The sequence below is a fragment of the Pelodiscus sinensis genome, chromosome 3 (genome assembly GCF_049634645.1).
Source record: "Pelodiscus sinensis isolate JC-2024 chromosome 3, ASM4963464v1, whole genome shotgun sequence".
NCBI lineage: Eukaryota > Metazoa > Chordata > Testudines > Trionychidae > Pelodiscus > Pelodiscus sinensis.
In genome coordinates, this window is record NC_134713.1 from 82,810,875 (window position 1) to 82,825,788 (window position 14,914).

Consider the following 14,914-nt stretch of genomic DNA (forward strand, 5'->3'; position numbering starts at 1 on the left):
GCTTTAGCCTGTGTTAGTGTTCTTGAAACATGCATGCTGAAAGCACTTGAGGCTGAATTTCTCTCTACATAAAGCACTATGAGCAGCGGCAATGTGAGTGTCGCCCACACAAAGGGAAAATTGGTTTTGTCCCAATGTGGTGGCTGACCCTGATAAGTGGATAAGAGACTACTAAACCTGCCAGTGAAGAGTTACCCCTTTAGCACCTGTGGTAGAAAAGCTTATGCTTTTAGACACTGATCCAGTTAAGTCGGTGAAGCTACTGTAAAGAGACAAAGAGAAAAAACAAATCCCAACACATTTTTTTGTAAATAAACTACAGAAAGTGTACTTTGATCTGTTTTTAAAATATGAATGTTAATAGATCAATACATTTGGAAAAAACAGGATTAGAAAGTACTATATGTGTTTTCTCTGAGTGATGACTAGGACTCTAGTCTTTGTAGCGTTTGCCACATTTGTGCATTGCATAAGGCCTAATTCAGAGCCCATTGGTTTCAGTGGGCTTTGCATGAGACCTATAGTAGGCCTGAATAAAGCTACATTAAGAACAAGTCGTAGAACACTCAGTTAAAGTTTAACCGCTTTCTAGATACACTGGTGCTTCTGAGGCTTCATTTCTTGTACATCAGTCTGTAACCTTTGTGGTATCGGTGAAGGACTGAGTTTTCCTGAACAATGTGATAGAGATGTAGAAAATACCATGTGTAATAATAATAATAAAAGTTAGTGTATATTTTATGCCTTCACAGCATAACAATTGCAATTGCTTTTGCAATGTTTTAAAATGGACCTATTAAAGGTCACGTGGTATGAAATGAAATGTCTTTCCGTTAATTAGAGCTGGTAGGAGAACAATAAAATTGCCCTCAAAATAAACAACAAAACAAAACTGGATGGCTTCCAATGAAATGAAGCTAGTGAAACATTTTTTTTAAAGGGCTTTTGTCCATGATTTATTTAATAGTTTTTCCTTTGATGCAAAAATGTCAGCCATGTCTGTTGTTAGTGAAGCCTTCCAAAAATCATTGTGAATGCCCAAGAAGACTTGGCATCATGCAATTGCTGTCATTCCTGTATTGAATGTTTCATGCTTTTTTTCTATTCAAAGCAGATGCCAGTTTTAAAATACATAAACAAACAATATCTGCTCTCCAACCATGGAAGAATTATAAATATTTTCCCATCACTAATATAGTCACTTTTATTTAGCTATATTTAGAAAAAACTGGTAAATGTTCCTGTCCATTTGGCCTTTGCTTATAAAATATAACATGTTTATTTTGGTCGCAGGAGTTATAAAAGGATATGGTGTATAGATAGAAAGTGCAAAACTAACTGAATATATGAATTAAACTGTTATGTTAGTCTTTACAGTAGAAACTCCCCAAAAAGTGCTGTTTATGCTTTTTACATTAGAAGTATTACATTTTGGTACTGTTTGCCTATGATAATGCAGAAATGATGTATAGCCCAAAGTCCAGTGTGCTTCAACAGCAGCCCTGGGAACTACAAGTTGTGAACTACAAACTGTGGTGTGTTGGGAGAACTTCATGGTTCCTGCAGTATGTACCCTCTGCCCCCAGCAGGGACTGAACTAGAAGCAGGCAGACTGCATGTAGAGCGGAGGGGCTGCTGAATTGTGATCCTATTCTATGGTTTGGGTTTTTTTTTTTTTTTTAACAAGTAGGACAAAAAAGGGCTATAGCGCACCCTGAGAGAAGTGACACAAAGGGAGAATATGGACTTGGGTTATTGCGGGGCTGTACTGTGGGAGTCAGAACTTGTTGTAAGGGGGGTTGTGTTGTATGCTGTAACCTCTGCCCCTAGCAGGGTCCCAGCAGGGACTGAACTCCAAGCAGCAGGCAGGCTGCATGCAGAGAGGGGCTGCTGAACTGTGATCCTGTTCTGTTTTTTTACAGAATAAAGCCTGTTCTTGGTGGTTTGTCTGGATGGGTCTTGTTGGACGTACACACACACTAATACACAACACAAAGCACACCAAGGAGCCTCAGGCCTAGCTTCCCACAGAATATTACAGATGGACAAACTGTCTTAAGACAAACACAACTCCCCAAAACAGCTCACTTAAACCTGACCTGAGTTAATATTTATATTTCTGAGCTTTGAAAGAAATCAGTTTGTTTTCTGTACTGTTTTTCTTCATTAACCTCTCAGTTCTTTTGAGATTAAAATGTGTAATGAGATTCTGAGACTTATTTACATACTACACCAGACACAATAAACTAGACTCTGTACCTCTAACCAAAATTTAATGGCATGTTTGTTCCTTATATCTTTCTTCATGTTTCACGGTTCTGTTGTGCATTTTCACTTTCCCACATCCATTCCCTAACTTTCTCATTGCTGTTCAAATTGTAACTTTCAGCTGTCCAGTTCATAGCCCTTTGTTTTCTGACAGGTATGTCTGCATTTGTCAGATAATGGCTGCATGTGTGTGCGCAAATGTAATAATATTTACATAGCTACCTATATTAACATATGTAACATAGATTAATTAAAATTGTGTATAAAAATTACATTGTGTATTTATATCAACATTTTTTGCTCCTGTGCTACTTAATGCTGAAGCCTCTGTTCTACCGTGAGTTGAAGAGTGCTCACGGGATCTTCACATGGGAAGGTGAGGAAAATTTATTTTTAGTACTCAGCATAGAACTATTTGCACACTAAATATTGTCACTAAACATCAGGCTTGTTATTTACATGTTAGCTACTATTTATATTTGGTTGGGATTTTTGGCTTGCGATTTATATCCAAACGCAACTATTGCCTTTAGAGTCTGATTGAGAGTGATGCCTTTTTATTGAAAAGAAACATAATTTTTTGCCTTTCAGTCTCGTGAAGTGGACTGAATTCTATCATCAGCCCAGACATGAGGCTGAGGCTATTAAGCAGTGTGTGATAAGTGACTCTCTCTTTCTGCTTAATAATCCTTCATATATCCTTTGTATTATAAGTTCTAGTAATTCATAGCTGGATTTTATCTCATGTCCACATTAAACTTCAATCAGAGGGTCTAGTTGTAGCTCTGACCATTCCTCCTTTCAAAATTTAGATATGGAGAATGGTCTAGTTGTAACATTAGTTGCCACATACAAATTGTAATCCAGCCATGAACCTTTCATCAGCTAAATCTAGTCAAAGCATTTTAATAGATCACTAATCTTCAGCATATTAAATTGAACTGCTTTCCTTCAAAATAAGAGGACAGTAATGATGAAGTGACTAGTAATGATTCAGAATGGTAATTCAGTGATGATGTAGACATTGGCAGATTGCTGTTGTGGCTATTGTACGGATGAGTAGAATGCACTAAGTACAGGGAAGAAGTGCAGAGTTCAGGCCAAAGTACTGAGGACCTACCCATTTCCACCCACTTAAATTCAATTCAATTAATATTTCAGTGTGTATTTATTCAATACACATTGAAGTTCTTTATTAGGAAGGAGCACAGTCCTTGCATGTGAGGGTTCTCTGGATCACCTCATGGAATCCAAGTTGTCTGCAAAGTTTGCATTTCTTGTATCCACTCACTACTCTCCATATTTGCATGTGCTACTTACTCAAGCCTGTGAAGCAATTCACCCTATGCTGCCTGCCCCCCATTATGCACAGGATCAGGTTTACAACATAGGTTTTAAAACAATTCTCCATTGACAGGAGGGTGAGCATCACCTGCAGAATTATTTGGATTATTGTTTCATTAAGAGTAAGTAACAGGTATAAAATGTGAAATACAATTCTTTTTCTTGATATTTATATGTTAAGATTTGTTGTTACATCCTGAAGTTGTTATGATTTTTTGATCTTTGATTTTTGCTTTTTTGATCTTTGATATTTGTTTTAGTAAATAACCAAACTTGGAAGAGAAGTTTACATTTCTGAGGGCTTATCTTCACTACAGGGTAGATCACCACTACAGTGATTGATTCACCGGTGGTCAATTTATCATGTATGCTTAGACACAAGAATGAAATAGAGTTGCCATTTTTAGATTTCATATTAAAAAGGAAACAATTATATAGAAATCATTACAGTGCAGAACTCTAAATTAAAGGTACAGGTGTAAAAACAAGGCTCTAAGCAAGAAGGGGCAAATTTTCAAAATATGGCTTCTATTTTTGTACATATATGACATAATTTCTACACTGCTTTATATATTCACACACATGCACGAATAAGTGTCTGCCAAATAACAGGTAAGGATATTATACGCCATAAGGTAATCACAATGTTTTTACATCAATAAGTTATGCATAGTGAGAGAACAGACTTTTCACTTTATTTTTAAATAGAAATAGTTGAATATTTTTACTAACATGATTAAATAAATCTTCAAATGATTACAGTATTTCAACTCTGGGATAAAAAGTCTATCTTGTTGACAAAAAGTATGCCTTCTATTTAACTTCCTTTATAGAGAAACAAAATAGGTGCAAATGTAAATATTACCTACTACAGTAAAACTCCATTAGTCCGGCATCCAATGCTCTGGGACTCCTGATGGTCCGGACAGGCTTCCCCCATTCAGCTGCTGCTGAAACTGACCAGCAGCGGCTGAATCAGGGACGCCTGGGGCAGAGCCGGACTATCGTAAGGGGGGGCTATGAGGGGTCTATACTGGCGCTTTTCTCTGGCAAAAAATGACTTTTGCCTGAATGAGAGCAGCATAGTATTTCCGCAAGAACACTGACAATCTTACATGAGATCGTCAGTGCTTTTGCGGAAATTCAAGTGGCCAGTGTAGACAGCTGGCAAGTTTTTCCGGAAAAGTGGCTGATTTTCCAGAAAAACTGGCCAGTCTAGACACAGCCAAGATGTATTGAGAAATAGCATTTACGTACAACTTCCCAGTTGTCCCGTATCCTGTGTCTATCATTTGAAATACTCATGACATTATCAGATACTGTGATGCAAATAAAATGCCTTAATAAAATGAAAACCTTTATTTTCAACATACATTAGTAAAGCACAATGTTAAAGCATAGCCAGGCAGGCCAGCTGCTTCTAGCACACTGGAACACCAATAATAAACCAACATCAAAACTTTCACACACAAAAAATACATTAATAGTGCAAACTATAAAACTAGATCCAAGGAATAAACCCCCTACTATTGTTTGTCTTCTGGTCTCCCATTCTCCTTTCTCTTTCTTCCATTCTTAGCATGCATTTAGTGCTGCTGCAGAGGGATGGGACTTTTCACAGGGGCTGGGAGTCTGCATGGGGGTAGGCCCACATGAGGTGAAGGTATGCAGAGAGGAGTGTGCCTGAATAGTCTGGAGGACCTATCCAGTTGCTCTTATATTCCACATTTACGGGCCACCTAATTTTTGAGTTGTCCAAAGTCTTCCTGGTTGGTATCACCTGCATCCATGAAGGGCAAGCAGGACATGGTACAGATGGAGCAGAGCCCTGTACTCTGGTGGCCGTGCGTGTTAGCAGCTTTTCAAAAAGGTCTTTCTGCTGGGCTCTATTTTCCTCTCTCAGCTGATAGTCCTGCTTCAGAAACTATGCTGCAAACCTCACCTCACACACTGGAATCCGTTCTCATGGTGTGCAACCCATCTATGCCTTTTGCATTTGCCGTGGTTCCTTTTTCCTCTGGTACTTCACATGCTTTTTGACCCTGTCCAGAGTATCCATGATAAGTTCATCACAGAAACATTGTCCCGGACAGTTCTGCATCCCAGAGACCTGTTGCAATGGGCCTGTGCTGCTGAAGTAGAAGGACTAGCAGAGGTTGAAGAGCCAGCAGACCTCAAAAGGCCTAAAAGAAGACTTCTCACAGTGTACCACAGAATATTGTTTCAGAGCTTCACAACAGGTGCAGTGCATCTCCATGCAAAAGGGCATTGTGAATCTCAGGGCCAAAGGGTGACACTCTGCAAATCTGAGTATTTGTATGTCTGAGAGGAGCACTGCAGCTCTCAGAAACTCCTGGAATGAAACTCAGATAAGCACAGTGAAAAGACTGCACACATTTGAGAGCTCCTTATGGGAGAGGGGAGTTTGTGGTTTACAATATAAACTTTTTTTGAGTGCTGCTGCACATTTGAGTGGATGTTTTTAGAGAAGTATCCATGATGACTACAAGATCTCTTTCTTGAGTGATAACAGTTAATGTAGATCCCATCATCTGTATCCTTTGGAATTATGTTTTCCAATGTGCGTTATTTTGCATTTATCAGCATTATATTTCATCTGCCATTTAGTTTGCTATTCACCTAGTTGTGTGAGAGCCTTTTGAAGCTCTTCACAGTCTGCTTTGGACTTAACTCTCTTGAGCAAATAGTCTGGTAGCACTTTATACACTAACAAAACATGAAGGCTGTGTCTACATTGGCATCCCTTTCCGGAAAAGGGATGCTAATGAGACACTTCGGAATTGCAAATCCGCGGGGGATTTAAATATCCCCCGCGGCATTTGCATTTACATAGCTGCCGCTTTTTTCCGGCTCGTGGTTTTTGCCGGAGAAAAGCGCCAGTGTAGACGCAATTTTCCAGAAAATAAGCCCTTTTCCGGGAGATCCCGGAATAAGGGATCTCCCGGAAAAGGGCTTATTTTCCGGAAAATCGCGTCTATACTGGCGCTTTTCTCTGGCAAAAACCCCGAGCCGGAAAAAAGCGGCAGCTATGTAAATGCAAATGCCGCGGGGGATATTTAAATCCCCCACGGATTTGCAATTCCGAAGTGTCTCATTAGCATCCCTTTTCCGGAAAGGGATGCCAATGTAGACACAGCCGAAGATGGTATCATGAGCTTTTGTGGGCATAACCTACTTCTTCTGATGACTGGAATTATGAGTTTAGGATGTGTATACCCAAAATAAATAAATTTTATCTCTTGAGCAGTTACGTATCATCTGCAAATTTTTATCCTTCCTCCCTCTATCTGTATACCCTCTTGCCCCATTTATATGGCATCATGTTCACATTATATTATACTGAAATGCAAGGGAGTATAGTTGAGAGCTGTAACTGACTTAGCTGTTTTAGTTTTCAATGTACCTAATTGCTCTCCAAACTCTGCTTAATTACTCTGCCCTCAAAGCTTTTTCCAGGCATCTCTCTTGAAGGTCATGTCCCAGCACTTCAGAGTCATTGTATTAAACTCTGACGTATTTTAGAAAGTTCTATAGCAAGGACTGAAATAGAGGTACCTCAAAATAATATTTAAAAAAGCAACATAGACACATAACAGTACAAAGAAGCCGTTTAGTCTGTAGTATGATGATGTGCGATTTGTTAATATCAAACACTCTAAGTTTTCCAAAGCTATCATAATAAACAATAAAATGTTTTGTCCCAAGGGTGGAGAAGGTATAGACTGTTCACAAAAATGTGGCCCTCAGTGCAGCTAACAAAGTCTCTCACTTGTTAATATAAAGACGATGCCACTGGACAGAAGGTCCCAGAGTGCTGTGCTCCACCTGATCAAAGAGAAGGGAATTGTATGTTCTGACATGTAGGATTCCATTAGTTGCACCAATCTATTAAGGATAAGGACAGCTATAGTTTGCTTGATTTAGTGTAAATTAGATCTGACTAGCCATACCTTGCTTACAGTACAAAGTTTAAGCCATCCTGTGGTAGTACATATTATGAAGGTACTGTTAAAATGATCTTGAGTGAGTTATGTTTTATAATTTCAATTCCTTTTGTAAAGATGTAATAGTGTTTGTGAAGGTGCTCTGGAATCTGCATTGAAAATTTATTTTTCCTGCTCGTGAGCCGGTTTTCAAAATTTAAAACTCAATAAATGTTTAAATGAGAAACCCTAAATCAGTTTCTGAAAAATCTCCACTTGGAAGCATTAAGTAGTATGCAGAATTAAGGGTCTTTTTTAAAGTTGCTGTTCAGTATAGCGTGACGAAAAAAGCATCTCAAGCCACAGAAAGTTCCTCCCTCCTTTTGTTCATGTTGTAACAAAAACCCAGCCAAACTCATGAAGAAGAAAATTTGAAAGGGGGGAGGGAGAAGAAGCTTAACAACTGTCAGTTCAAGCAGTTTTTAAGGTAAAATAATAAACCCCTTATAAAAGAAGTTTGTAATTCATGATTGGTACATCCTTAGCTTTGTGCCATAACTGGTGCAGCTTTTTTCTAACGACTTTTATCTATTCAGTTTTACCTCTTTGGGAGCGTTACCATTGTCAAAGCATTTAAATGAAATGCTTTGCAAAGGCATTGAAATATAAAGGAAATTGAATAATATGTTTTGAATTATACCTTTCAGTGTAGCAGGTTCATCCTTCTGTTTGTTAACAGCATTTGTACAAAGACACTTGTAACAAGCATCGCTGAGGGGCTCTGGAATTTTTTGAACTTAAGTCTTTTGAAGTCACAGGAATTTTCACATGTTAATAACAGAAAATTATTAATATGAGAAGAAAATAGCACTGTTTTCAAATGATCTAAAAACTAGATCATAACACCTTATCAATTTGAAATGTATCCCATTGAAAACATGAGGGGATTACAGCAGTAATAGGGTTTTTCATTCTGTGTGTGTACATCATATGAAGAAATATTAAAGGCATATGAAGGCTCAGTAAATCATTTTGCTATTCAGACACTGAATTTAAGATAACTGGAATATTTGCTGGTATTTTTACATTTTGTATCATATTCCAAGACTTTAACAGAATGGAATGTCTTTTTCCTACTTGCCGTAACGTTTATTGCTGCTTATTCAGTGCTTGCTAGTAAAGATGATAAAACGTGAGCAAAAATCAGCCTATTTTAAGAAAAATCTTGCTTTAAATAATAAATTTAAATATTTTTCTTTTAAAAGGTATTCTGCTGTTTTACATTAATTTCATCTGAAAACAACAGAATTGTCATATTTTGGTAATTGCCATGTATATTAGGTTTTTTTCCCATCTTTCTGGACATGAATACATTCTCATCCTACCTTTTAGCAGATGACTTTAGATAGAGGGGAATGCCTTCTTGCTGGATGTCACTGAAAGTTGCCACTTTCTCGTTGCAGGGGTAGTCCTTTTTCAGCAGTCATGATTCGCAGAATCTTTCAGCAGGCATTTCTGGAGGTTAAAATGAGGCAGCTGGCCCCCCTTTCAAATTTTCTTCTTCAAAAAGAGCCCTTTTTGGTTGCTTTTGGACTTTTTAACTTTTTATGCAAAGCTAAGCTGAATCATATGCTGGCTACTGAATGATGGATCTGCCTTCTGAGTCAGTTCCAGGAGAGAATAATTTTCTGTTTCCCAGTAGTTAAATGGCTCTGTATGAGAGGTGGAAGGGGATTAGGATTCTTATTCATCTGATCCATCTGTTAATTTAAAGAAGGATATGACATTTATTTTGGTATACATATGTATACTGGGATGGAATTAGTGTGATTTATAAAGCAAAATCTCTAGTGTTTCTAATTAATCTGAATTATTTGTATACTTTAGGGGAAAAGTATGGTCTTTCATCATAGTGTCTTCCCATGTTGATTGCTCTGTTCACATTACAGTATCAAACTTCAGATTTCAGAATTGTTTGAATAATTCTTGGGAGGTCTTATTGTTGATCCTACATCTGTCTTCCATCTTTGTGCTACTATGAATGTTATAGGTACATATCAGCCAGATTTAGGGCATACAGGAGCTTTTTCTGAGTAAGGAATGATGAACAAGATCTTAAGAGACTTGACTATAAGAATTAGGCTGGTACCCATGGGAATAATCTCCTCTGCAGACCCTCTTTCCTCACTTTTGCTGTCCGTTTTGGAACCCTGAATATCTCCATTTGTTATAGAGTCCTAAAAAGCCCACATCACAGCTGTTAGTCTTATCATCAAAGATTATATTGAGTTCCATTATAATCCAGCACTTTACTCCTCATTTAGCTAGAAAATGCATAGTCATATAACACAAGGCACTTCTTTATCATCGGAGGATGAGAATTTTTCCTCTAAGTATTTTCAGGCTCTGGACTTGGGAAAAAGAATAGGACCAGAAAATCAAACTTACAGATTGGAAATGGCAGTGCTCTAGTGAGTATTAACTGTAGATCATTAAGCTAATTCAGAAGTCTTTTCTTAAAGTTACTATTTAATTTTCACATTTTAATAATGCGATGAAGTGGGCCTCATGAGTCAGTGAGTGCTGATACAAAAATGAACCAAATACCATCACAGTTGCTCTGATGTAGTATTAAAAATAAATTGTAGAAATTACAAATGAAAGATACTGTTCTTTTGCCAGTGTAGAATATTCCTTAGAGGTGGGCCAAAACTGGAACTTCAAATCAAAATACTTTGAAATTTCAGGTAGGTTTGGATTCAGATCCCTAATTTCAAAGTTGCACTGTGTCTTTCCATTTCTGGTTCATGTTTAGCCAAAATTTTGTCAGATTAGTTCTGTAGAAACTTCCTCCAATGGAAGAAATTCTTTAAGAGCTTTTGATCTGCCTGATAGCCCTTGTCAGTATGATGCTGTCTGCTTCAAACCCAAACTCTAGCCCTAATTCTGCCTAGAACTAGAGCTCTGTTCTAAATGCAATCCAGACATGGCTTGGAACACTGGCTTTCTACCCACCTTCATTTGGGTTTCCTTGCAAAATTATTCCAGTGTGATAGTATAGATGAGCCTAAGTGGGACTGGTATCAGAGGAATAGGCGTGTTAGTCTGAATCTGCAAAAGCGGTGAGGAGTCCTGTGGCACCTTATAGACTAACCGAAGTGTTGGAGCATAAGCTTTCGTGGGCAAAGACCCACTTCGTCAGATGCATGTAGTGGAAATTTCCAGAGGCAGATATAAATATGCAGGCCAGAATCAGGCTAGAGGTGATGAGGTGGATCCAATCAGGGAGGATGAGGCCCACTTCTAGTAGCTGATCTGGAGGTGTGAATACCAAGAGAGGAGAAGCTGCTTTTGTAGTTAGCTAGCCATTCACAGTCTGGCTACGTCTACACTGGCAAGATTTTCCGAAAATGCTTTTAACGGAAAAGTTTTCCGTTAAAAGCATTTTCGGAAAAGCACGTCTAGATTGGCAGATGCTTTTCCGCAAAAGCACTTTTTGCGGAAAAGTGTCCGTGGCCATTCTAGACGCAGTTTTCCGCAAAAAAGCCCCGATCGCCATTTTCGCTTTTTTGCGGAAAACAGTACTGTGCTGTTTACACTGGCCCTCTTGCGCAAATGATTTGCGCAAGAGGGCTTTTGCCCGAACGGGAGCAGTACAGTATTTCTGCAAGAACACTGATGATCTTACATGAGATCATCAGTGTTCTTGCGGAAATTCAAACAGCCAGGCTACGTCTACACTGGCCCCTTCTCCGGAAGAGGCAATCTAATTTAGAACTTTGGAATAGGGAAATCCGCGGGGGAGGATTAAGAGATTGCAAGTAGGAATAAGAGATCCTCCGGAAAAGGGCTTTATTCTGGAGGATCGCGCCAGTCTAGACGCTTTTTTCCGGCTTTTCCCCAAGCCGGAAAAAAAGCGGCGGCCATGTTTATTTAAATCCCGCGGGGGATATTTAAATCCCCCGCGGATTTCCCTATTCCAAAGTTCTAAATTAGCATGCCTCTTCCGGAGAAGGGGCCAGTGTAGACGTAGCCCCAGTGTAGACAGCTGGCAAGTTTTTCCGCAAAATCAAATGATTTTGCGGAAAAACTTGCCAGTCTAGACACAGCCTCTTGGTTTAATCCTGAGTTGATTGTGTCAAACTTGAAGATGAACTGTAGCTCAGCAGTTTCTCTTTGAAGTCTGGTCCTGAAGTTTTTTTTTTTTTTGCTGCAGGATGGCTACCTTTAGATCTGCAATTGTGTGTCCAGGGAGATTGAAGTGTTCCCTTACAGGTTTTTGTATGTTGCCATTCCTAATATCTGATTTGTGTCCATTGATTCTTTTACGTAGGGACTGTCCAGTTTGGGTGATGTATATAGCAGAGGGGCATTGTTGGCACATGATGGCATATATTACGTTAGTAGATGTGCAGGAGAATGAACCAGTGACCATATGGCTGATCTGGTTAAGTCCTGTGATGGTGGTTTATATATGTGGGCAGAGTTGGCACCGAGGTTTGTTGCATAGATTGGTTCCTGATTTAGAGTTATTATGGTGCAGCGTATGGTTGCTGGTGAGAATATGCTTCAGGTTGGCGGGTTGTCTGTGGGTGAGGACTGGCCTGCCTCCCGCAACTCTAACTCAGGAACCAATCCATGCAACAAACCTCGGTGCCAACTCTGGCCATATATATACACCAGCAACACCATTACAGGACCTAACCAGATAAGCCATACTGCCAAAGCTGGTATGTACGGGACCTTTGCCTCATTTGTTGAGGAAGTTGGAAGGTTTGTAGTAAATGGGGGGGGGGGGGAAGAGAAGGGATGGTCTCCTGGATAAGGCAGATGAAGGATTCTGTCCCTGCTTTTGCCACAGAATTTCTATGAAGAACAAGACTTTGCTCCAGTTCCCCTTGAGCTCAGTGGCAAAATTCCCAGTAATGTCAATGATACAGGATCTGGCTCCAAATCATTTAAATCAAACGTGTTGCAGATGGCAGCTAATTTTAGGTTCCTCATTTTCTGAGTGCTTCATATCGATGCACCTAGGTCCTTTGGAAAAAATAGTGTGTGATCTGGTAATTAAAGTCTCAGTTCGGATGCACAAGGGGGCTAATTGCACAGGTAACCTTAATACTGGCATTTCCTAACTTTTCAGTGTTTGACTTTACAACCTCAATGTTCTTGTAATGTAGATTTCTTCTTTTTATTATTTAATTCATTTACTAAACTTTTTTAAAAGCAAGCTGAAAAAAATAAAACTTCCCTCACATAGAAATATGTTGACTCCCACATTGTATCAGTTGCAGGGTTGGAACTTTTAGATCAGTAGCACAGATCTCTTCCACTGGAACTTGTGGAGCAATTAATTGCTGTTGTACACATAGACCAGCCATAAATCTAGATGAAAATGCTGTTTGACAGTGGGATGCATACATATTTGTCAGCAGCAAAGGAATGTGGAGATTCAGGAATCCAAACCAAGGGGTTTGGTTCGAACGAACGCGTCCCAGCGCTCACTTTCACTTTCGAAACACATGTTAAGCGGAGTAATGTGCTGGCGAGATCATGCTAATAAAGCGCAGGATATTTAAATCCCCACTTCATTAGCAATTTCGGTTGCCTACATTTGCATCCCTAGCTCGAACTAGGGAGCGAGTGTAGACATACCCTAAGAGTCCAAAGTGGATTGTTTGAGTGGACAAAATAGTGACCTTAGTGGTGGTCATGAGGACTTCATGAGCCTATCGAAACCTGTGTAGCTGGGAGACTCTTTTCATGCAAGCACAACAGCAAAACAAGTATCTACTTCAGGAGGAGAGATGCACTTATTCCAAATGCCTTCTCATTATTATCCTGCTCCATTTGGAAACTCCAGCAAGAAACTGCCACAGTGATAATAGAGACTTCTACTTGGGACAGATGATTCGCTAATTTAACAAGCAGCCAATGCCTGCTATGTTTCTTCCTCCCAAGAAAGGATCAGTTACCAAGGGCCTTTTGCTCCATCATGAACCTGTGGGACTGAGCCTATCTTCCTGAGTTTTGAGAGGAAACACATGAAGAGCTGTTCAGTCAGAGCAATCAAGACTTTACTAGCTTCCTGAAAATATCTTTCTTTAAATGTTCAGAAGTGTCTGTTGATATGTCGACCTCTAGTTTCAGGTATCCAGCTTGAGAAACTTTAAAAGGACTTAATTTTTAGAAAGTATAGAACACCCACTTTTGAAAGCCTAGTCTCTTGAAGGTGTCACAGGTTGACCACCCAATGTTATTAGCTAATGTTGAAAGTTTGGGCCTAAATATGAATAGGATAATAAAATTAGTGTGGCAAAAGTCTTTCAACTTCTTATAACAGTTTTGTTCTTTGTAAAGAGTTTATTTGCATGGCATTTTTGGAAGTAACAATAGGCTTACTACCAGACAGATATTTATTTTAAAATAATATATCTTTAAAATAATATTCACATAGGAAATTAGTTTGTAAGATGAGCCGAACAGAGAACAACATAGTGAAGAGTGAGAACTAGTAGCATGAAGAAGATATGCCAACAGAAATACTTTGTTTCATGGGATCACTTGTACAACAATGGAGTAGTGCATGCTTGTGCAAAAAAGAGTTTTCATTTCCTAGCAGAGAGCAAACCACAAACATCTACATGAAAGTAGCATTAAAAGGCATGTTTTCAGGGTGTTGTCTGTCTAGTCCCATTGTACTGAAATGTACTGCAGGTCCGAACCCTGGAGTCACTGAACAAACAAAACTCCCATTGATTGTCAGTGGAGGTTTTGTTCATGTAACAGTTCAGCATTACACTAAAAAGATATAACTTTAACTTGTACAAGCAAAGCAGTTCAAAATAAAGGCTGAAATGTTGTCCTTTGCTCATTTTGCTATGCTTACATTACTGTTATTACTCAACATCATGCTGAGTTGAGATTGTTTTTCAGCTTTCAGTCATAGAACTTCCTTTTGTTGGTTTATAGTGGGTCTTTAATGTTACATTGACAGTAATTTTTGAAGTTTAATTTTCTTTAAAAACCAATTAGATAATCGTTTGTGGATTTTCTAAGATTTTATATTCATGGTATTTCAGAGAGTTTCAATAATTAGAAAATGGTAGACCTATTGATGACTTATCTAATGGCTATAAAAAGTCTACTCCTGCTAAAAGATTTATCAGGAAATATCAATATGCAGGTACCATTTGTAAAAACCAGACTTCATTGGATTACTAGGATGTCTGTGTCTGAAATATACAACTTTGCTAAATATTTTAAATAGCAGATTGGCATGCCTATGCTGTACAGGAGGCCCCTGACTTGCGATGCGATTGGATCTGGGGAAAGCGTCGCAAGTCAGGGGCATCATA

The 14,914-nt window shown here is 38.8% G+C and overlaps 2 protein-coding genes across 6 annotated transcripts in view; one reads left to right on the plus strand and one right to left on the minus strand.

Annotated features, from left to right (window-relative positions):
• The window catches only part of COL10A1 (collagen type X alpha 1 chain), a 70,419-nt gene extending 61,180 nt beyond the window's left edge, over nt 1–9,239 (minus strand). For all 3 annotated transcript variants that reach the window (XM_075924015.1, XM_075924013.1, XM_075924014.1), the window contains exon 1: nt 8,942–9,239. The gene's annotated coding sequence lies outside the window, so the exon portion shown is untranslated. The remainder of the gene's footprint in view (nt 1–8,941) is intronic.
• NT5DC1 (5'-nucleotidase domain containing 1) overlaps nt 1–14,914 on the plus strand; it is a 267,029-nt gene that overhangs the window by 87,982 nt on the left and 164,133 nt on the right. The window lies entirely within an intron of this gene.